Source organism: Condylura cristata, unplaced genomic scaffold (assembly GCF_000260355.1).
Source record: "Condylura cristata isolate star-nosed mole 26May11 unplaced genomic scaffold, ConCri1.0 scaffold00013, whole genome shotgun sequence".
Lineage (NCBI taxonomy): Eukaryota > Metazoa > Chordata > Mammalia > Eulipotyphla > Talpidae > Condylura > Condylura cristata.
The window spans coordinates 35804859-35830127 of NW_004567114.1; positions in this window are offsets into that span (position 1 = coordinate 35804859).

The window sequence follows — 25269 nt, forward strand, 5'->3', positions numbered from 1 at the left end:
GCCTATAACCCATACAGCCAAGGCCGGCACCTGCTTCCTTGATGTCCATTCTGGCCCAGGAGGGGATGTCAGTTTAAAAGCTGGCATTTATATCTCTTTTTGTTTTCTAAGGTTTAAGAATGTTCTTTTATGAGGATTACAGGCTTGTTCTTCTTTGGTGTCAGCAGGCGTTTATGATGGCTGTAGCAGGAATGAGAATTTGGGTCTGGAATAAGCCTTGCTGTTTCTTGCCAGACTGCAAAGGTTTATGGTGGAGACGAGACATATTTCTTGCTCACACCGTATGCTTCTCTTGTTTCCAGAATCAAGGAGGAGGCCACATCCTAGAGCAGGCAGGAATGGCTGCTGAGGGCTCAGTCCTGAGGCACAGGGGAATTTTAATTTCCTCCTGTAACTTCCATGTGCTCTTACTTTTTTATTTCTAAAAGCAAAGGCCACAAAAGTGGTCCCCTGGGAGTTACAGGATGTGATATTACAGTGCATAGTGTTGTAATATTACCTTACGCTACTTAGCAGGGAAGTGATTGAATTGGTGGGGAGCAGAGACAAGTGGGAGGAAGCAGGGACCTTACTGGGAAGAGGAGGGGGAGCAGCAAGAGCTGGAACTTGGCATTACTGATGTGGAAGGGGGAGGACATGGCTGTGAGATGGGTTGAAAGAGGTGTTTCTTTGCAATCTGATTTTATGACTGTGTGCTTTGCAAGTGGATACAGTAGCTTGGGAACAAACTCTCTTAGGTTCAATGTCGTATTTTTTCCAGTTGTCAGACAAGTCTAAGAGTTACACTTCATTGCTTTTAGGGCATTGATCACATAGTCAGGTCTTAGCCCTGAAGGACAGCTGGAAGTATTGGCCAAAGAAGCTTCTAAAGGACTTAACCATAGTTTACAATGACTTTATACCGATTACCTAAAGCATTGTTTCCTGTTCTGGTCAAATTCTTATTTCTGAGACATATTGTTTTATTGTGCATAAATTACACAGATATAAGCATCCATGAGCTACCAGAAGGACTTGTAGGATGATACTTGAAAGTCACAGACTTTCATCCAATGCTCTCAGGTGCAAATTTGCTCACACATGCATGCATGCAAATGTGTCAAAACACTAATATTTATAATAATACTTTGCAATTCTGCATTCCTTTCATCTGTAGATCTCAGGGTACTTTGCAAGCATTCATTAATTCTTCCAACACTCCTCTGAGGGAGGTAAATATTATTATCCTCCTCTTTACAGATGAAGCAATTGAAGCAGATAAGTGAAATGCCCCAGGCCAGTAAAGGAGTGTGGGTGGAGGGCAGAGATTGAGTTTACAGTTCCTAGAGATGTCCATTAGGGAAGAAACCCAGTATTCACAACTCTGAGGGTGTCATGGCACACACATTGGGGCCACCTTTTCCTTGGAAGCTCATCATCAGGGTAGTAGAAGCTACTGCTTATTAAATATCTACCATGTATTGGGTGCTTCACGTATGTTACTTACTATCTTCATGGCACAAATGAGGAACTCAAGCTCACAGTGGTGAAGTATCTTGTCCAAGATCACATGGCTAATAAGTGCCTGGGCAGAAATTCAAATCCAGACTGTTTGCCTCCCAAGCCCATGTTCTTTACCCCAGCACATGCTTATTTGAAAATTGCAGGGAGACACCTTTCTACCCTTCTCAGTTTCTTTCTTTAGTCTGGAAACCTTCATATGTCCAGCAGCAATTTCTTTGCTTTTGACTAAGTTTAGCTACTGATGTTCTAAGCTTATATCTAAATGCATACAATTCGAATTACAGGAAAAGGAGTCTCTAAGGTCTAATAACTACAGACGGGGAACTTTATTACTACTTTTGCTCTATGTGTTTTGTTTCTGGTGAAGGTATCAGGTTGGTGTCTTTTTAACAGAATAAGGAAATAACCACCAAGAGAGAATATGAATTCTCTAGGACAGATATGTCTCCAACCACAGTGTAAGAAGAGTTAAGCAAAGAGCCAGATGACTTGGAGAAGTGTATGAGGAACTAAGTGTTACCTCTTAGGTTTGGAGAGTTAAGCTGCTCTCAAAAGTTGAGCTGAGCTCCACGACTTTCATAGCTCAGCTTGCATCAAAGTGGTATATGTGTTGGCCAAGGCAACCGTGCCAGTTGTGCAATCGTAAGGGGTTGCTGGAAAGACCTGGAAGCTTGGAGAACTGCAGATGTGTGAAGGAGTTCAGGAAATCACACACCTCAGAGACATAGTCCACTGTGCCTGTCCAGTTACTGAGGAGGGGGCTGTTCCTCTTAGTGGTGGCCCCTGGATAGGATCCAAGTGTTAGGGGGAAAGGATGTCCTGATGAACTCTACAGATACAGGTTCTGTGGACTCCACCCCCACTCCAGACACCGAAACTACAAATCCCAGCAACACCAAAGGGAGGGCTGCTGGGACCTGAGGGCGGGGTTAAGGAACAATTTTGGAGTTTTAGATATAAAACTGGACATGTTGGGCTGAGACCCTCTCTCCTTCTCTCTCTCTCTCGGCCGCGTGGCTGGTCGCTTGGCTCTTCATTAGCTTTCAGCGTGCTATTGGGGTTCCAGGTCAGCAGAATTGGTAGGATGCATTAGTTGTATCTCTCTCTCTCTCTTCCTGAGTTGTTCTTTTCCTTTCTTTTCCCCTTATAAATAAACCCATTATTAACCTTATTGTGTGTGTCTGCAGAGCAGTTGAATCTTAAACGCACGGGTAAGGACCCACAAACAGTGTGAATTGGGTTACCCTGTAACACAAAGACCAGACTGGGGTCATCATTACCTGACTAAGTGAGGACCTGTTGAAGAAATGGAGGATCCCTTTGGAATTAGACTCTGACAAGTTGCCTTTGTAGCATGATACATTTTGTAAAGGAGGTAAGGAAAATCAAGGTCGACTCAATGGATGTGAAATGATTTTTCTTGGAGAAATGAGAGCTAGTTTATAAAAGGTAGTGATCATACAAGAATCTAAAACCAGCTGATGTGCCTGTTTTGTTTGAATTATGTTATAATCAGTTTCGTTGTGACTCCAACTGTCCCTTCCTGGCCAGTGACTCCTCTCACAGTCTGTACCCAATTTCTGTGATGCTGTGCCATATGCATAAAAGCAAAACCTTAAATGATGAAGTCCAGTAAATACTCTTGGATCAGTACAGAATGTGCATGCTGCAGTGTGTGCCTGTCTGTGTACACCCCTGTCTGTACATGCAGTAGATCATGCAAGCTACACTTTCAGTGGCAAGGATACGGGATGTGCGACGGACTTTTGTGTCCATTAGGATGGTCAGTGGTCCCAGTTAGCCAGGGAATGAAAGGTTTGCTGGGACACAGAGCTTTCAGTGATCAAACCCAGAGAGTGTCTGACAAACTGGTCAAAAGAGTTGTTCACTTTAGTCCCTGAGTCTGTTAAATGGAAAGAGATCTGAATCTGACCCAAAGTTTTAAGATATCAAATTGTTTGAAATGCAACAAGCTGTTTTCAGAAACTCTCCAAAATACAAACATCAGCCCACCCTGCACCTGTCCCATGTTGCAAATTAGTACCTACATAATTGACACACAGTCATAACTATTGAGACGGTCTTCCAGGTCTAGTGGTAATTTTTGTCTGTCTTCAAAGTCACAGGATAAAGATGCTGCTGATGGTTTTGTTTGTATGAAAGAGAAAAACAGAAAGAAGTACCCACAGTGTATTGAGTACAGCCATATAAACACTTTGAAAAGTGTTCAGAGGAGGGTGGGCCTGGTAATGGGACTGTAATGGTGATGGGCTCCGTAACAGAGCCTCCACCTGCTTTGAATGCATGCAGGGAGCTCCAGGAAGCCAGAGTCTCGAGAGAACAGTCAGATGGGCAAAATGCTTCTCTAGCCGCGCTCAGCCACATAATCATTAAAGCGCAGAAACCTCTCCTTTTAATCCTCTCCTATAGGACAGCAGGGAGTGTTAGCATATTTGAACTGCTTCACATTCCTTCTTGCCTACTTTTGAGAACATACTACATTTTAAAACTTGTTGGTTTCTTTCATGTTTTATTTGACCCTATGTAATTGCATTCCTGAAGGAATAACAGGCTCCCCTAGTGATTTACACCCTGTATTAAATGTCAGTTTTGAAGAGACACAGTTAACAGTTTGGTTTAACCTCTTGCCTCCCTTCCCTCTCTTAGCTCAAAACTGAACGTGAGCCCCAGCTCTGAGGACTCTGAGGACGGGATAAAAAGATAAAAAATGAGTCTAAGCTGCGCAGTGCTGAGGGCAGTCTTAGCTCTTTTCACTTTCCCCGTCACCATACAGCAGGCCAGAATAGAAAACTAGCCTTTTCCTCACAGTGATTCATACCACTTAGTTGTGTCTCCACACAGGTGTGAGGAGAGTGACTCAGAACCACAGTCTGGACCTGCCACTGAATGTGAGCCTCAGCTCTGAGGACTCTGAGGGCGAATAAAAAGATAAAAAACTACTCTAAGCCGCACAATGCTGAGGGGAGTCTTAGCTCTTTTCACTTTCCCCGGCACCATTCAGCAGGCCAGAATCCTTGCAGTGATTCATACCACTCAGTGTGTCTCCACGCAGTTGTAAGGAGAGTGACTCAGAACCACAGTCTGGACCTGCCAGGGCTCAGTTTCATATTCCTGCCCTCTGCTCCAGCCCTAGGGATGCCAACTGTTGACATAAACGCACTTCTGCCTCAATGGCACAGTAACCAATGAGGAACCCAATGAAAAGTGTGGAAAAGAAATACCTGTCTTAGTTATTTTTTTTTTGCTTTATTTATATACTTAGCTGCATTGATGTTATTATTGGTTAAAATATTTCAGTTGCCCTTGTAGTAACTTAGAGTCTATTTAACAATCACCTAATCACCTGTTGTGAGCTAATCTTTGGGAGAATCTTGAAAAATATTTGATATGATGGCATCATCTCTTATGTCTCTGTGCCTTTGTATGTGTGCTTCTAGAACATAGAGGTAACTGTTGTATATCTTCCATTATAACCTGAAAGATAACTAAAGCAGTCGATATTATTCTTGGAAACCCATATAAAAAAAAATGGTGCAAAAGAGATTTTATGTTGGCCTCCCTGGTGATGCAAAGGGTTAAGTCTCAGCACTATGAAGCTCTCCACAGCCACCGCAGCATGAGTTTGATCCCCAGCCATGGAGGAGACCCATGTGGCACAGCAGACCTCTCCTGTCTCCCCTCCAGCTCCCCTCAGCAGTGTATTTCACTTAGTCAATGTATCCTGCTCCTCATTGTGTCTCGGGAATCCTCTCACCCCCAACACCCCTGGCTTACACCCCAGTTCTTGTATGCATAAATATTTTTAAATGAGATTTTATGTTAAAAACATAGTCTGTACAGAACACAAACTAAATTTATCCTCTTTCCACCCTGCTCATTTTTCTCTACCCACCATATTCTATAGAGTATGATTGGAAGTGAATGCAACTTTGCATGCTACTACTGCTGTCAGAAACCACTGAGAATGGGATCTTGTGACTCTCAAAGTTATTCTTAGTTTGTTAGTTTGTAATTCCCAGGTCCTGCAGAGATGGGTCTTATCTCCCAGAAATAATAAATTAAAATCTTCAAGTTCATATTGCAATGATATTTCCCTTACTGCATTACTATAATTAATCAAATCATTTTTATTATTGTCATAATTGTGATGACTATGGTGTAATGCTCAAAGTAGTGAGATATCTATGGGCCAAATATGTTATGATAGCAATATTTTGTGATGCTCCAGAATGAGCCTATGACAATGATTTCCATGTCCTTTTATTTAAATCACAACTACGTAGAGAAAGGTCACAACCATATCTTCTTGTTATTATGCACACTTACAAAACATTTCCCTCAGAAGGAGACACACTATTTTTGGTGACATCCAGATTTTCATCAGGACTAGATTTTCATAAAATCTAGTCATAACCGCATCAGAAACATATGCTCTAAGAAATAGTTATTTAGAAGCATGAGAGAAGCTGTATATACAGCAATGATAAACCTAGACCCTCTGAAAATCTCTGATTTCAAAAACTACATTTTAACTAGCATCAGGTACAATCAGCTGCTAGGTTTCAGTGTGTGAAACTACTCAAGTGGCTGAGATTGCAAACTGGTATTGAGGTGTCGAGAGCTGGATTGAAATCTTATCTGCCCCACTTACATCTGGGAAGCAGGTTACTTAAGATTTTGTAACCTCACTTGTCTTACAGTAGAAATGGGGCTAATATAGTTAGTATAACTCATAAGGTTGTTTTAGGGATTAGATGAAATAATGTACATTAAGAGATTAACCTGGAGTTTGTGTGTGTGTGTGTGTGTGTGTGGTTAAATAAGCACTGAACAAGTATTATAGTTTATGTTTATAAACATTACTATTATCTGTCTGAGAAGTTTTTGCCCTTTTTTTGGAAATCCTTTGTACCTTGTTTGATGATTTATTCCATGATATTATAGGGCCAGTGTTTCAATCAATGCCAGTGTTTCAGTCGCTCTGACCCAGACCCTTGGAATTTGAGGCAGAAGTAAAAGCACATACATATTAAGTGCTCTGGACAAGTTTGATATTTAGAGTGAAACTTGTTTTGTCAAATGAAGGCTCATTTATCTCTGTTCTGAAGCTCCTGGTTGTACATATTTGACTTTCTTAAAGTGATTTTCAAAGGGTAGGTTTTATATCAGTTTGCAAAACTTGATATAAGATTTGTATTTCATTGTTCTAATTTGTATCTTTCACATCACTGGTGTGGTTGAGCACTACTTGGTTGTGTATATTTGGCAAGAAATGTTCTTCTTTCAGTAGTAATCTGTTTCCACTCTTCGTCTACTTTTTTACAAGAGAGTTTATACTTTTAATTATCATTATTTTTGTAACCATAAAATACTTTACTTTTATTATTTGCTAGACTTTCCTTTGCTATTTATCCTTACTATATAATCCACTGGACATATGTTATTTAAAGAGATAGCTTATAAAGTAATTGTGTTCATTGCAAAAATACAGAGAAGCTTTTTTTGGGAAGAAGATCTTTGTTTTGCATAACTCACAGCTAGGAACATCTTGTGGATTGTCCTTTTTAGCACTTTGCCTTTTTCAACACACATATATGTATACATGTATTTCTAAAGTATTATATTAAACATATTTCCCTTTTATCTATCTATCTTGCATATGTTTCTATGTCACTAAATAGCTACGTCAACCTAATTATAATTTCTAGGTAGAATTCCATTTTGTGCCATAATTCATTTGATAATTGATTTTAAACAATTTCTTGTCATTACTTTTTAAAGTTACTTGATACAGGTGTTTATTTAATATTTGTCTGTTCTGTTAGACTGACTACAGCACATTTCTTGAGCCAACACTTATTTACACATACTTATTTCCACATATATAAGTGGAAAAGTGTCATACAATAAAAACCATTTTCTGGTCATTTCTATTTTGTTCTGTTCTATTCAGAATCATTTTAAAAGAAATTCTGGTTGCAATTTACTAAATTTTATAACCCACAGGTGAGTTTTCACTGTTAGAAAAACTAAGTCAGCAGTTTCGGAGAGCAAAGGTTATACTTGGCATTAATATGTTGTGTTATACTAAGTACTTAGGCAGAATTTTATTCATGGTTGCCTGACAACAGAACCAAGGGAGAGAGAGATGAGAGATGGATAGATAGATAGATAGATAGATAGATAGATAGATAGATAGATAGATAGATAGATAGATAACGAAGAATAAACTCATCCAGCAGTGTCTATGAAGGGTGAGAAACCCTAAGATCTATCATCTGCAAGCTGCAGAACAGGAAATCCAGTGGAACAATTCAGAGTCCAAATGCCTGAGAGCCAGTAATTCCAAGGATATAAATCATGTCCAAAGGCAAGAAAAATGAGATGTCTCGGCTCTATCAGTGAGTCAGAAAGCAAAGAGCAGACTCCTCCTTCTTCCACCTCTTGTTCTTGTCAGGCCCTCAGAAGATTGGATGGTACCTACCCACAGTGGCAAGACAATCTACTTTACTGAACCCACCATTTCAAATGGTAGTGTCATTCAGAAAACCCTCACAGACACACCCAGAGACAATGTTTGATCTAGGCAACCTGTGGTCAGTTGGGTTGACACATGAAGTTAACTTTCAGGGGTCTCCCTGGTGGCAAAAGGTGTTAAGTCTCAACATTATGAAACCATCAGCCGCCACTGCAGCACCAGCTCGATCTCTGACCAAGGAGGTGACCCACATGGTGCAGCAGACCTCTCCTGTCTCTCCTGCTGCTCCCCTCAGCTGTGTATTTCAGTCAGTCTGGCTGTTCTGCTCCCCACTCTGTCTCTAGTGAAGCCTCTCATTCCTGTCACCCCTGATCTACAACCCAGCTCTTGCATGCATGCATAAATAAATTTTAAAAAAAATTATAAAAAGGAGAAATTAACTTTCGTAAGCAGTATAAATTTAAGTACAGACTCTGCAACATACTAGTTGGTGACTGTAGGTAAATTACTTAATCCCTCTGTGTTTCATTGTTCTCACTTGTAAAATAATAGAATTTATCTCATGGCATTGTTGGGGAAATCAAATGAGTTGATTTTTTTAAACACTTAAAACTGTACCTGCTACGTAATAAACAATATGTGTTTATTAAGTAAATAAATTGGAAATTCCTAGAACTTGAATCTAAGAATATATAAAAGCTTAAAACCTTTGAAATAGATTGGTAAATAACCACCCATCCCTACCTCCCTTACCTCTTGTAAAGTTTGAGCCAAGACTTTTTCCTACCATCAGTAACAGACTTGTAGAATTAGTGTATGATTCAGTGTTCTTCACTTTTCCGAGGACTAGTTGAGTTGGTGCTGGGGGAGAAGGGAGCTTTTTCAAGCAGGGAGAAGAGTCTGCATCCTGTTGCTTGTGGAAAGGCCCTTTAGGATTGTCCGCTGATGGCTTGGCACAGTCGGCTTAGGTGAAGCCCCAGGGATGCTGTTCAGGTGGGCAGAGAATCTGGTAGATGCTAGGGGTAGCAAACCTCATGTGAGCCTCCTCCCTGTGGGGCACATACTTCATACCACTCCCCTCACCACTCTGCCACTGCTAACTCTAAAACTTTGCCCCAGATCTGTGAGTAAGCAACTAAATTCTGGTGGTTACCTTGGTCAGGTATGTTTTCCCAAAAGATGGTCTATTTTCTGGAAAGTGGGTGTCTACCTGAAACACACACACACACACACACACACACACACAGAGCCTATAGTGTTCTGTCTAGCATTTGGGGAGATAAATCTCCATCTTACACCCCAACATGCTTGCAAAGTCTTGCATAACAGCTGTAGCCCAGGAAGGTCTCCTTGTCCTCAGAGTAACCACACCAATTTTAGCCACAACCATGTAACTATTAATAGTATTGCACCAAAATTACATTAAAATAAGTGTTCCACACCATACAACTTTGACAAATTGAATTTAAAAAATGCACCAACTACTGATATACTAAAAAAGTAAACCGCTAGAATAAAATGGGATTCAAATTATAAAATAAATGAAATGAACCTAACCATTCCCCACAAGAGACCAGGCCAGGGCCATAAAAGGAGACAGTAACTTTAAGAGTATAAGCAAGTTTTGAACTTCTCTTAATGACGGTAAGAGAAGTTTTTATAAGGAATGTGTACAAGTCAAGAAGAAGGTAAACACCTGTCCTTGCCACCCACAATTGTAAGAGAATAGAAAACATCAGATTTTTCCTGTCTGACCTTTATTCTTCACTCATCTACAAAGAGTTTTTGTCCCCAATATAGATTTTGATCTTGCTCCCTCTTTGAACTCTGTCTCCCTGGGTGTACCTTCCTCCTTTTCACTTTCCCTTATACTCTGATTCTTCGATGTGTAAGATCCCTGTGGTGGTTCTGTGAAGAGAATAGCTTTCTTTAAACATAATGCAGATGGCAGAACGGTGAGATAAGTAACTCGTCCCTTGAGCACATCAGTCATGGGGGCCTGGATATGTCAGTGTGGCAAATGTCTCATGGTTGTTAGTGCCACTGGCTAACTTGGGGTGGCGGCGAGCCTTTTCCTTAAAGAGCCTGCTTTACCCTAAAGCCAGTGCATCAGATTCCCCACTAAGAAAGACTTGATATAACATTATAACATGCTATATCAGAAATTTCACACAACACTATACCTTAGGATGAGAACAGAAAAAAACATGTACAGAGAGAATCATGCATCAGTTTTTAAGTTTTTCACTTTCTAATTCTGATTTTATTCAAAACAACCGAATCAAACCAGGAATGTATTTTTTTTTTCTTATCACTGAGACAAAACTCAAGTCTCACTTATGTTGCCAAGCAACTGAAAGAGGGCTGTTGTTTAGAGAGAAGATGCTCAAAACAGAGGAGAGAAAAATGAATAGATGAGCTGTGTTGGATGGTATTTTTGAGGCTAGTTGTAAAGAGACTGATTAGTAAATAAGGAAGTCACTGAAATTGATCTAATTTATCTTCTTTGGGAGCACAGTAAAAAGTGTCATTGTTTATCAAGTAGAAAAGTTGATAGTGAAAGAGAAGCTTATCTTTTATAGAGTATAAACTATTACAAGGAATGAGGAATTAAAACTATCTGGTTTTAATACCTGAGAATGTTCCTTTAGAAATGCCAACATTTTTAACATTCTGATTATTTCAAATAATATGAAGAAAGAACACAAAAAATACAAAAAAAAAAAAAAAAAGAAGAAGAAGAGGAAGAAGAAGTACCTTTGTGTTCCTTTCAGGTTCTTTTAACATATTCTAGAGAATCAGGTTTTCTCAAATTTGGAAAAGTTTTGCCCTCATTATCCATAGTACTTGTTTGTTTCCATGTACCCGAACGTAAGATTGAAGGTAATTTTATATGACACATTTTGTCCGAGGATGTAGAAGATGTTTCTTCAACTAGGTAAAGAAACAGGCATGGTCCCGATGAGCCATATGGTGAAAATCTGAGCATGGGTCTGGCCCCACTTTGTGCAAAGAAGCTTGTCAGGCACCAGAGCGAGTTTCCAGGCCACAGATGAAGCCCTCAGCACTTGTTTCTATGAGTTCCAGTCTGTCTGGTTAATGTAACCAAATAATACACTTAGTTTTACTATTTAGAAAATAAGCATATTAATAAAAATTGAGATGTATGATCCATCAGCTTTATTTGAAAATATCTTAAAATACTTCTATATGACATGTCAACTGGGAGGAAAATGGGATTTCTTTGCAGATCAGTTAGCCACAACGCATCGAGCAGCTCTGAGCTACTGAGAACATACGAGACCAGGGCAAGTCTTTCTTTAAATCTGACTATGTTAAGGTGGGTCTGATTCCTGCTGTCAGAGGATTCCTACACTACCTACCAGATGATATATACGAAGATATGGATGTTACTGAATAGAAAAAAATACATGAAAGGAAAAGGTGAGATGAAAGAGAATGGCAGGAGCATTTGTGGAAGAGTGAATAAAGACAGTGGTGTTACCTGCTTGTAGAAATTTTACTGAGGGGGTCTGTTAAATAATTCTTGGCTTATGGGGGAGGAGGGGTATCAGAGTTGGGAACCTCGTAGAACCTTGTAGAAGAACAAGGGGGCGGGTAAATGGGTGAGCCCTTTGGGATTCATTGTCACAAATGCTTTGTGAGTCACTTTTTAAAGTACAAATGGGAGGCTAGCCTTTTAAAAATACAAGCAGTATTGCTTAAAACTATAACTTTAAAAAACTGAAGATGTTTTTGATATTAGTGTGAAAAAAATTATCTTTTTTAAAAAGATTTACTTATTTATGGGTACAAGAACTGGGGTACAGACCCGAGGTGCCGAGGGTGAGAGGATTCACCCAACCAGAGATAGAGCAAAGAGCAGAGCAGATAGGTTGACTGAAAAACACAGCTGTGGGGAGCAGCAGGTGAGACAGGAGAGGTCTTCTGCACCCTGTGGGTCACCTCCCTGGCTGGGGATTGAACTTATGCTACACTGGCTACTGATGGCTTCACAGTGCTGTGCTTTAACCCCTTGAGCCACCAGGGAGGTTCTATCTTTGTTTATTTAGTCACACTTTAAGCAGTTATTATGGCAAAGAAATATCTAACTGACAGCATAAAAGGAGATAAGATATTTTCTAGGACTACAGGCCATTTAGAATAGCCTGCTGGCTCTGACCATCTGAGCTTTCGTTGGCCATTTTAGAGACTACAATGCTGTCACATTAAGATACAGGACTAAGCAGCTGAAAAATCTAAGAACAGATCCAGGTATGGCGTAGGCCTGGAGCAACTTAGACAGTAAGAAGAGGATCAATTGCTCTACTCAGGGAGCTCAATTCAGGGAGAAAGGCCTAGAAAGGTCCAGCCACTGATGCAGATGTACTGGGGACACATCTACCCACCTACCAGTAGTTGCTGGCAGAAGCAAGGCCAAGATTCCCTAATCTAAATCCCTAATTTAGGTATAAAATTTCCATAGAATAAGGCCCCATAGATTAAAAAGACATTCACATGGCCTACAGACATATGAAAAAATGTTCAACATAATTATTATAGGGGAAATACAAATTAAAACCACATTGAAATATCACCTGACCCCTGTGACAATGGCCCATATAAAAAAATGGTATGGAAATTTTTCAAGAAAATAAAAATGGAAATTCTGTATGACCCAGCAGTACCTCTATTGTTTATTTATCTAAATAATATGAAAATCCTAATATGAAAAGATTTGTCTTATACCTATGCACATAGCAGAACTATTTACAATTCTCAGGGTATGGAACCAGTGCAAGCAACAGATGAATGGATAGAGAAATTTTGAAGCACATACCCAATGAAATACCACACAGCTGTGAAGAAAGATAAAGTGGTAACATTTGGGAGAAAATAGGTGGGCCTCAAGGTGATTATGTTGAGTGAAATCAGTCAAAGAGGAAAGATAGCTTTCAGATGGATTTCACTGGGGATATGAATATCCCCAAATCAATTACATGCAAACAACAGAACAATAAAATTTGAACTCAGCAAAAATAATAATAATAATGGTTATCAGGGAGGGTAGGTGGAAGAGTAGAAAGGACAGGGGAAGCAGGCAAATAAAGTATAGGTATTGGTGGTTTGGTGGGGGAACAAAATAATAAAATGTATTCCATGAAGGGAAAAGATCCAGAAATATTACTTCATAACCAGAGATCACCAAACACAAGCTGACATTAACTAGGATGAGAAAGAACCTATAAAAACAAGCTGAATTAAATTCTTCAAGATAGCATCACCTTATATGAAGGATGCAACCTCAAGTGCATTTGAAATAGAACCAAATGGAACTGCTAGAAGCGAGAAATATATTACTTGAAATAAGGGGAAAAGAAAGGAAGGGAATGGGGGGGGGAAGGAAGGAGCCCTCAGGTAAGCTAGTCTCAGCTAAATAGATAAACATAAATAAGCTGGAAACTAGTGCTAAAGAAATTTTGCCTAGTGAGCAGCAAGGAGAAACAAGGGAGGACTAGATAAGAGAAATATTTAAGAGAAGAGATACAGAGAGAAGATTTATAAAGACTAGTAGCTGGAGAAGAAAATATGGAGAATGGGGAGCCATATTTGAAGAGATCACAGAATTTTCCACATTTGATGAAAAACATGAGTTCATAAATTTAGGAAGCAAATGTATACCAAAAACATCGAAAGACGAAATTCATGCTTTCATTGAATACACAGTAACTGCAATATGCCAAATACATAATTTAAAAGCAGTGAAAGTGGGGAGGAGGAATCATTAGTGAAGGCAAAAGTCAAGTAAGCAATAGAGATAAGATAGAATGAGACCTTCAAAATGCAGAAAAGTTAAGAGTTTGTATCATGAAAACTGAAACTCATGTTCAAATGAAAAAATACTGTGGGTAAACTGCTGGTTTGACATCCATTACATTTTGAGCAGAGTAAGCTCTCTCATGGCTTGTCCATGCTTGGAACTGCTCTGGACCAGAGTGGGGTCTTGCTCACCCATCTGTCTCAACCCTCCCCTCCCCAACCCTGACCTGGAACACAGATAGCATCTAGGGAAGTACCTGGAACTTTGCTGGTACTGAATAAATAATTGTTAAACTGAACTAATTGGAGTGCACAGACTGGGCCCACCCTGGAGACTTTAGACCGAGAGAGTAAGAAGTAAACTGACAGTTAGCTACTGTTTGTCATGCAAAATGAAACTATCTGGTTCATACTTATTTAAGTGAAAGGCCTTAGTTACCACCTACTGGTGGTGGTTGAAAGGTAACAAAACACCTTTGAGCCTATTGAGGCCTGGTGGATGCATATATAATCCTTTAAAAAGTGTGGAGGGCAGCCTACTAATTTACAGACATTCTGGCCCCCAATTTTAATCTGTTTCAAGCTGAGAGCCCTGAGGTTTTTGGTGTTGTTTTTTTTTTAATTTTTAAGAAAGATTTATTTATTTATGCATACAGAACTGGGGTACAGGCCAGAGGTACAGGATCCCTGAGTTAGTTTATAAAGCTGCAGTGAAGGAATCTTGATTGTGCAAGTTAGTATGGGCTAATGGAAACATTTCAATAGACTTTATGGTGATTCTCCATTCAGAAGTTCATTAAACTTATAGGGGTCAAATTTGACAAGTATGTCCAGCTTTCTTCTGTGGAGCGAAGTCATGGAAGTGATGGATGCCAGATGTGATTAATATGATTAGTGAATCCAGAGGGACCAGCCCAAGAGTCTTGTCTGTATTGTATTTGTTGCATTGTAAGCACATGTATGTGCTCACTCACACACCCTTTCACACACACTCTCACACACACATGCACACCATCTCTCTCATTCACATACACACTCAGACCCTCTCACTCAGATACTCATAGCTGTCAAGTGCACACATGTACAAGCAGCTTCCATAGTAACTATTTCAGCAACCCCCTTGACAGAGCTCTTTACAGATCTCATCAATGTGGGTACCCAGGAACTAGCTTTTCTTTTGTGCAGAAATTTCCCAATTAACACTGTTTCCTTCAACATCATTTTGTGATAATACTGATGAGAGAGAAAAAAGAAAGATTCCCAGCGAGAGTCACTGTTTGGTTTGCACTTTTTCCCCAGTGCTGTGTGAGTTCTCTCCCAAGACTCCAGTGGCCTCCCACAGCCAAAAGATGTGCACCTTAGGCTCAACTGTGACAGAATGTCTACAGTCTACTTTGTCCCGGTTGTGTGAATAAGCCCCACGATAGAAAGTTGGGACCCCCTTCCGCCCTGAGCTGCCGCGCCTGGGTCCTCTGGCCCCTCTTCTGGAGCAGGTGGGTTGGAAAATGAGTGAATAGAACTGATGAGTATTGGAAATGTTTGGGGTCTTTAGAAGTTCGGTTATGTTCCATGAGCAGAATAAGTTATAGGAACTTAACTCTTGTTGACATCTGTTATCTGATGGTAAAATTGGTTTTCTTAAATGTCTTGCTTCAAGTTGCATTTTCCCAAAACCTATGCAAGGTGTTAAGTGAAGTACCATATTACCAGTGCTGTGTATTTTTTCTTTTTCCCCAGTATTGACCCCTACACTAGTTTGTCTCACCTTTACATTGGTTCTTCAAAATCGCCTATGGAAGAGTTAAAATGAAAATTCCTGCAAAGGAGCCTGCACCTTTAGGGATTCTGATTCAGCAGGTCTGGGACATAGTCTAAGAATGTCCATTTAATGACAAATCAGTAAAAGGCAACACATTATGGATCACTCTGAGTAATAATTTTCGTTTAAAGACATAGTGGGCTATCCTGTACTTTAGCATTGAATCAGTGACACCTCAGGGACTTTGGAAATGTGAATAGAAAAGTCTGGTTGCGGTCCAGCATGGTTGTCCTCATCTGGGAGGACAGTGAAAAGACTGTTCCAGGTGATGCCCCCTGGAGGGGGTTGCTGGTGAGACTATATAGTTCAAGGGAAAATGCTAAAAGTGGGGTGGAATGACTGATAAGTAATATAAGGTACTGCAGAAAGGTGGGATTCAGGGAGCCTCAAGGAATTTCAGCTCTTTTTGGATCTTCAGCATGTTGGGATGTGTGAATTTTGAACCCCACTGCTCCAACCTTCCAGAGGGCTGTGGTGGGCCTCTGATGGTATAGGCCTCCAGCAGTCAATCTTGTAGAGAGAAAGTTCAAAGGCTTTGGCAGATTAGCAGTTTTTCTTTGGTCACAGCCTGGCAGAGAAGGCAAAGACCTGGAGCTGGGTGCCTCGCTGAGCTGGGTGAGTGGAGCCATTTGTTGGGTTGTTTGGCCACTGTAGCTGCTGTCTTCAGTGTCACTTATCTGGTGCTGTGCTGGGATACCTTGACAGCTCAAGGAGCATCACTGGTTGTGTCTTCTGCTGTGTTTGGGAATTGGAACCTGGCCTATAGTCTGGCAGCACAGGGGACGCCATCTTGGACATATGGCCTATTGTTTGGGAGAAGAGCTCTGCGTCCTCGGGGAGGAAGACGAAATTCTATATTTTTTACTTAGTACTGGAAAACACTGTAAACAGCTTTGGGAGAAGTAAAGGCCATTCTTGGCCTCAGTCACTATATGTTTTTCCTGGTTTACTAAATAAATCCCTCTATTGTTGTTCCCAGAGGCTGAGTAATCTGGTAACCATGCTTTCAGGTGAAGACCTCAGACAGTGACCGGTAAATTACTTGGGCAGTGTCCTTAGCCAGTTTACTGCCCCTTGCTGCCCCATATCACTTCCATGTTTACAGCAGAAGGGCTGTATGTAAGAAAGGGTCATCATATGCAGTGTAAGGAAATGAACAGACAGCCCACTCCCTTGCTCTGTGTTCACGTGTAGTAACTCATTTTATCTTAGCAGAGCAGGCACTTGAACCCAAATCTATTACTGATGTCGTGCCAAACTGTGGTTTCGCTGAACCACAACTGTTTTAGCTGGGTGACCAGGAGTCTCATAAAGTGAGGTCTTTGTTCAGATGATATTAAAGGTATTGAGCAATGAGTGAAGCAAGAGTAGGCCCTTAGATATGATGTAGAGAGAAACTCCTGACCCCCTCTGAGTACCTCACTCACTGACAATAGTAAAGTACCCCCCAATATGTTCTTACGTGGAACTCAGCCCCTAGTTAGGGGTGAAAGGCAGAAAATACAAATACCCTTCTTTTACCCATTTTACAAGAAAAATGATAGTAAGCAGAAAATGATGTCTCAAAAAATGCAAGTTTATTCTTTTCTCGAGAGAGAATAGAGGGGCTGAATTAACAACTTGGTTTCCATGGGAATGGTGACAACTCTCCTCACCAAACAACATTTCAGACACATGGTCTGAGAACTGTTCTTATATTTATAAAGATAAAAGGTCAAAGTATTTGAAATCAAGGCTGTCTAACAGATTTGTGACCAATAATTGCCAAAACTCAGACATCATTTGGCAGTCACTTTCAAACTTTACCACCAACTCTGTCACATGGATCAATGAAAACACCCCATGGATCAATGAAAAAGTCACTAGGAGAGTTTTATTTCCTTAATATAAAGAATCACCCTCCTCCTCAACTGAGATGCAAACACCTGGGATGAGATTACTGGGAGGTCTAACAGGGTGACTTATTAAGTTCCAGCTAGCCTCACAGTTTTGCCTGGATCTAGTCCAGGTCAGTTGTCCTTTGACCTCTGTCAAGGCCTTTAAGAAGCCCCACTTGAGTGGAGGTTGATTTTTTTTTTTCCAGATTGCAGTTTAGAAAAAGCTCTGGTCAATGATAGGGTTTCTTCTTTTATTCTATCTTCACAATTCCCAGCTGGTAGACATCTTATCTATTCTTACTGAGTCTTCATAATTAATATTTAAACCATAAAGATTTTGCAACTCATGATTCTCTATTTTCTATGAAGCTGAACTTTTCCTTGTGAGAGCAGCTTTTAGCCTTCCCCCTTTTATTACAACGTTTAAATGTGGAACATTATTGTCCTAAGTGTTCTGTTGATGACCTAAAATGATTGTTGATTTAAAAATCCTGCACTTCTAGGGGTTAAGTCTCAGCACTATGAAGTTCTTCACAGCCTCTGATCTCCACAGCCCAGCCAGGGAGCTGACCCACATGGCGCAGCAGACCTCTCCTATCTCTCCCACTGCTCCTCTCAGCAGTGTTTGTCAGTAGATCTTCCTGCTTTGCTCCCCACTCTGTCTCTGGCTGAATCTGCTCAATACCCCCTGCTCCCCCCCTCTGGCCTGCACCCCAGCTCTTGAATACATAAATAAATAAATCTTTAAAAAATAAAGTCCTGCACTTCATGCAGCAATGCCTAATAATTGTGCACACAAAGTAATGTAATTGGGAAATATTTTATTATGGCTTCACCACCCTAAAAGCATTCCAACATCACTCATTCACAGAGCTAAAATAGAAGCTTGATCTTCGAATTAATTAGAGATTAACATGGAGTCTTAATTTTAAATGTATCAAAGGAAAGAAAACAATTTAGACCCCAGTTTACATCAAAGGATAATTCTATCTGGCAAGGTACAATGGTTTTGCAGCAGCCTAATCTGCTGCCACACCCAGCGCTTCCATAGCTACCTCACCACAGAAGCCACAACAATATCCTCCCCTCATGCAAGGAACTCTCCCATGGCTGTGGCTGAGATTTAATTAATTACGGCTATTTACAAACTCATAGAAGCTGATTACACACCAACAGAAAAATCTCCACCTACTCAGCAAGCCACTTGTTTGGAAGTCCTTGATGAAATGCCTTCTGATGACCGTTACAGGACTGGGCTAGAACCCTGGCATGGTTGCCAGCCAGCCCTGCTTTCCTAGCATTCTCTGCAGTGGGAGAGGTCACAGGGTGCTTGGCCAGAAGGGTGTGAGAAGGCAAAAACAAGGTGGGAGAGATTTCGGAGTCTGTCACCAGCTGCATGCAGGGTTCAAAGTGGTGTCAGATGTCAGCACTTTGTAGCAGAGTTTCCAATGCTTGTACCTTCTCCTCCTAAGCAGGGTCTTGGGAACATTTTTCTCCTTTTCACTTATTTGATAATGTCGCACTGTAGAGAAAGGAACTACGTACTGGGAGCGTTTCATTTTCCAATGTTTTTGCACAGAGCTGTTTGCCTCCCACTAACATTGCTTTTGTTGAGAGATCAAGTTCTACCAAAACCCCATTATCTGAACCTTGAGTCAACCTCTGGGGCTTTGGTAGGGGAATGGAATTTAGGACTTTAAGAGCAAAGCTTTTATTTCTTTGGATGCACATATTTGAAGAGTCTCTTCTGACCACATTTACATGGAGGGGCATTCCATCTGTTTCTTCTGATCCTCCTCCTCTTCCTCTTTCCTTCTTTTCAGAAGTAAAATGAAAACTAGATTTCAAATGGCCCCTAGGATGCCTGATTGAGCCACCTTTTCTCTTGTGCTCTCAACTTTGCATTCCAAATACTAAACTTCAGGTGGCTGCCAGTGAAGTAGAGACTGGGCTTTCTCCTGGCGGCAGGGCAGATAGAGTGGACAGCTAAAACATTCGTAGGGTGTAAAAGAGGCCAAACCTTTCACTCCTGACAGCAGGTTCCAGTGGGATTCCACTCACACAAAAATGGTTTTTCATCTCTAAGAAGAGTTTTTAGCTTGAACTGATAAAAAAAAAAATATGGTGTTAGTGAATGCTTCCCTAGGTATAGTGTATCCCTCAAAACATTTTTTCCTAACAGAGAAATGTTAAAGTCTTGATAAATGAAAAATAAACTTTTGTTCTCTACGATAAATTATTTCAGAGAGAACTTTCTCCAGCATAAAAATTTAATACTAATCTTTGCCTTGGCACTGTTGAGTTTCCCTAAACTGTTGAATACATTCCATGTTTCGCAGACCTTGTTTTGGTAAAGGACAAGGGGAGCATCTCCAATGGGTGAGTGGTTACCTTATCACCCCTTTACTACAGTCACGGAGATCTTTAACTTTTGAGCAGTGGCATTTAAGTCTTGAGAACACCCAGAAGCTTGCCCCAGGCTTTAGACATTCTCAGTTAGAAAAATAAAGGGGTGAGGGGAAGGCCAGCTTGGGTATCAACAAAGCAGAAATAGAATAAGCCAGGTAGTTCAATTCTGATAAGATTGGAGATCTGCAAATCAGGTAAGCTGAACTGCAAACAAGCCGCCTTGCTTCAGCAAAGGCAGCCCTGGGCTTCTTGTCAGGCTGAGTGGACTTAATGGCAAGAAAAGGTACAGATAGGCACCTTCCCAGCTCCTCTGAGCAAGGAGTTTATTCTTTCACTTTTACAAACATTTTAACTCACATCTTCTTACCTTTCCTTTGTGGGTCTGAAAGAGGTTATCTAAAACTGAACTATAACCTTCTCTACACTATGTGGAAATAACTGGAAGAATCATCAATTTTAAGAGGTTTTTCTCACCAACCATTTATAGGTCCCCACTGAAATGAAATAATAGACATAAGGAATGCTTGACCTCTGAAGTTACACCCCAACCCTGCCAAAGGAAAGCCCACTTAAAAAAAGGAAAAAGAAAAAAAGATGGTAGGAAAATGTTCTTATGACCTGAAAGTCAGAATGCAGAAAGTTATTCCTTTATTAAGACTCTGCAAATTGGTCTTATTTTAAACCCTTTTATAATAAAGCCCATATGTCAGAGTAATGATGTCCAAACCCTTAAACTATACTGGTAAATTGAAAAAGTAATGGAAAATGAAAGATTTTATTCAACCTTTTTTTGTTTTGCATTTTGCTAGAAGTACTGCCTATAAAAAATATAAATAAATCAAACAAAAGTGTACCAGTAAATCTAGTTTTAACTTTAATGAGACAGTTCTGAATGTTTTACATTATGATCTTTTTTGTTTTTAAATCAAATGAGATTTGTATATAATATTAGCTGTAAAAAGAATGTAAAAAAAAAAAATAATGCCAGGAAGAGCATACACCTAGTTAAGCAGTCCTCTACCTTAAATGGGACAATTAGATTTTCTTTATTTTTTTTTTAGTCTTCAAAATTTCCCAATTTTCTGTAATAAATATTTACTACTTTTAAATTTTGATTTAATTTTGCTTAAAGTCTAAAAGGATTCTAATTATGTTATTTCATTCTTGGTTTTAAATAAAAGCTTTTGACCCTCCTTCCCTTCTGTATTCTCTGCCAGTCACTGTGGTGACTTTCTCCTTGGGTTCCTGCTGACTCTTCTCATTTCCCATCCTGCACTCTGTTCTCAGTCAGGGTTACCTGCTTGAAACTGAACTGCCTGCCTAAGTTTGGAGGCTGTTATGAAAAGAGGCAAGAGGAGAAGGGCACTGGCCCTACCTGGGGGGAGGGAGCTCCTTAGGTACAAGAGGTGACGGAAATTTAGAGCTTGAGGACTGAGACCAGTGGCCTCCAAATAGGGTCTAATGTGGACTGACGTGCTGAAAGTCACACAACTGATTCCTAATTTCTGAGGTGAAAATTAAAACCCAGATTAGTCTTTGTCATTTGAAACAGTGAAAGAGCAGGATCTCAGGGTAGAGACTGCTGACAGTACAAGCAGATGCCTACACACAGCCTTGCAGACATTACAGGCTTCAGGAAGGCTACCTCACCTCAGCTGGAGATATAAGCACTGGGAAATGTTTCTCTAAGACAAACAGCAATGTTAAAGCAGAGTATAACAAAAATGAGAAAATTTTGAATTTGTCTTTTGTTATGGGTACTCTACAATTATAATGAGTCAGTGATTGAATTTAAAGATACTGTAAATTCATTTGCTGTTACATTTTCAAATAAAAGAAAAACTTGCATATTGCTTTGTTTTTTTCCCCAAGGTTCTCTAGCATAAGAACAATCTTCTTGAACAAACTTGGATCTTAGGTGAAGGATTTTGACACTTTTAATAAGGTTTGGCACATATTGAATAATAAATACTCATGTGTAACCAAATGTGTACCTTCCTTGAAAAAAATGACCCTAGCATAATAAGGTTTAATGAAAAAGTGCAAGACCTAGTTCATTCAGTGAAATGTCCCCAAACCCCAGAATTATGAAAAACACCAACTTCAGGACTAAGTGCCCACCACCACTGTCCACTCTGGGCTTCATTGTCTCTGGACCTGTACTATTAGAGTTGACTTCCAGCTGGACTTTCTGTTTCATACAATCTACTCTGCACAATACTACTTTGTAAAACACCATCTAATCCTGACCTGAACCTACTGGATAACAGGGGCTGCTGAGCATTTACTGTGCCTAGCATGTGTTAAATGCTTTACATTTATTACCTCATTTAATCCTCACAACAACCCCATGAGATTATCTCCATTTTACAGAGAAGCAAAGGAAAGCTCAGACAAGTTAACTGCAGATTACATTTTCATTCATCCACTTAATGACATGCACTCCTCTTTAACTGCAGCCACAACAGCATGAGAGCACTGTCTGGGGTGTTCTTGCCTCACATTTACACTGTGAACCTTTCCAAGTTATCCTCTCAGTTCCCTTATTTGGTTCTGACATTTCCCGAGCCCACCTTTGTAACCTGTTACCTTGCCATTGTTATTTATCTGTCTTTCTCTTTTTTAAAAAAAAATCGCGAGGGCCTGGATTTAATCATATTGTAATTGTGTTCATTTACACAGATTTGGCAAGTAGTAGAAACTCAATAAATGATTGTCTACTGGATGAGTTGTAAGATCAGTAGGGTCCTTGGACAGAGGTGCCAATGCTGGGGATAGAGGAATGTGAGGCCAGCTGGACAAGGAAGGTATTTGATATGGAGTAAGTAGAGAAGGGTGGTGTGTCAGCCAGTGTTCCCCAAATAAACAGATCCACTAAGGTATATTCTGCACTTAGCTAGCTGGAAACCCAGGAGAGGCCATGGTGTAGTTCAGTCTGAATGTGAGCAGACTTGAATCCCAGAAAAGCCAGCTTCAGTTCACTTCTAAAGAAAGGGGGAAAAAATGATGTCTCAACTCAAAGACATTCTTTACTCTTACCCTTGGGAGGGTCACACTTTTTGTTGTTTTCAGGCCTTCAACGCAACACATTGGACCTACCCATACTGGAGAGGACAATCCTCTTTACTAGTCTACCAATTCAAATGTTGATTTCATACAGAAACACTCACACAGACAAAACCAGAATAGTATTTGACCAAATTCTGGGTTCCTCCTAGCCCAACAGTCAAGTTGACACCATCATGAGATAAGAAATGAAATGAACCGTCATGAGATAAGATGGGGCAGAGTAGATCCAGAAAGATGACCTTCATGGTCACCATGTTCCAATCAGAGTCCCTTTTTTTACTTGCAGGCTGTTCCCATCTGATGGAAATATTTCATAATGTGTCCATTCCTGATTGTTAGGACCCTACAGACCCATCATTCCCCACCATTCTATCCTCGGCCCTGTGCCTTCTGCATACGTCTCTCCTTATGCTTCCAGCAATAGCGACCTCATCTTGGCACTGTCCTCATTCATCTTGTTCCTTGGTCCTAATATCTAATAAGTTGCAAAGATCTGTCAATTCTTATATGACACTCTTACATTACTCATCTCTTTTCACTGTCTATTGCTACTCTCATCTTCAAAATTTGTCCTACAGTTTTTAAATAGGAAAAAATTGGGTGTGGGGATAGTCACAGTCTTATTTGTTAGGAGGTTTGGGGGACTTGTTCTGAAGTTGCTTTCATGGAGTAAAAATGCTCTCTTTACATCATATGCTACAAATTAACAAAGTTTTATATAAGTAGACTTAACATAAATTGAGGAAGTGTCCATTGTATCTAACAAATAATACAAATATGTATTTTTTTTAATTTGTGATAAAAATTATGATGGGGGAGCCTCCTTTGCACAGAAACCATTAAAATTCTTTCTTAGATAGTTTCTTTGATTCTGAACACATTTTCCTGTTGCTGGATAAGTATCCCTAAAGCACAGCTCAATACTGTTAACTTCCCACACACCTTCACGGACTCCTCATTGCCTACTAAATAAAGAATTATCAGTCTGGAAATGACTCTATACCCTTCAAAATATGAACCCCACTCATTTTCCAGGTCTTGTATTCCATATTATTACCTCCTCTATCAATCAGAATGCCATTGGTTGCAAGTAACAGAGTATCCAAAGTATGTTGGCTTAAGCAAAGAACTATTTTTCTTACGTAATAAGAAATCAAAAGGTTTGTAGTATTGGGGTGCTGCAGCTAGTCATGACAGAGCCAAGATTTTTCTGTCTCTTTCCCTCTTCTGTGTCTCCCACCATCCCACCTTAGGGCTTTTGACATTCTGCTTATTATCTCATGACCTCAAGATGTGCTTCCTGGCATCTCATGTAAATTCCAAGCAGGAAAAAGGAAACAGTGACAATGAAGAGCAAAAATTGAAGAAACGTTTAGCAAAAATTTGCTGAAAGTTGCTGTATATTTTTATGGGGAAAGAAAGTGACTACCTTCTCAGAATTCTAATACAGTGATCTCTTTTGATGACTCACTGATGAGAGAGTATCACATGGTAGAAAGTGACTGGGATAGGTACGGTTACTGGTGGAGGTGGGCCAGCCAGTCATCAGTACCTGTGCAACCCACACGCACCCTAGCTAGACAGCTCACTCACCTCACTCTGCATCTCCACCACACCATTGTCTATACCTTGAATGATCTCTGCCCTGCCCCTTGCTTATGCCTTTTGTTTTTTTAAGTTCCAGTAAAATACCATTTCTTCCAAGAAGTTCCTGGTCTCCTTCCAAGTCTCTCTGACAAAATTTCTCCTCTGAGATCAACCACTGTTTGTATTCCTGCTGTACCTATAATCTTCTCACTGTACCACGGTTAATTTTATTTGGAGGCCCTAGAGGACAGGGAGTGTGTTCCATTCATCTTTGTATTTCCAAGGCAACTCAATACAGAGTAGGTATTCAATGAGTATTGGATGAATGCATGCATATTCCACAATATTTCATTCTGAACAGAAAAGTCTGCAACACCCACACTATGTCTATAATGGCCCCTCTGATCCAAGTTAACAGAGCACATCTGCAGTCCTCGATGACTATTGGCTGCTGTCCTCTGTCTTCAGCCAGAGCAGGGACATCTGTGGGGGCAACGTGACTATATACCAGTGCTTTTTATGTCCCTTTGCCCAAATGTGCAGCTGTTTCCTGGGTGGGAAAGTAAGGGAAAAGTAAAAATCAAAATAGCAATTTTAGCAAGTGACTTTGAGGATATTAGGCTCAAGTTAAGAAATTCCAAATACAAGCAATAATAATGCCAAATAGTACCACTTATGAAGCCAGA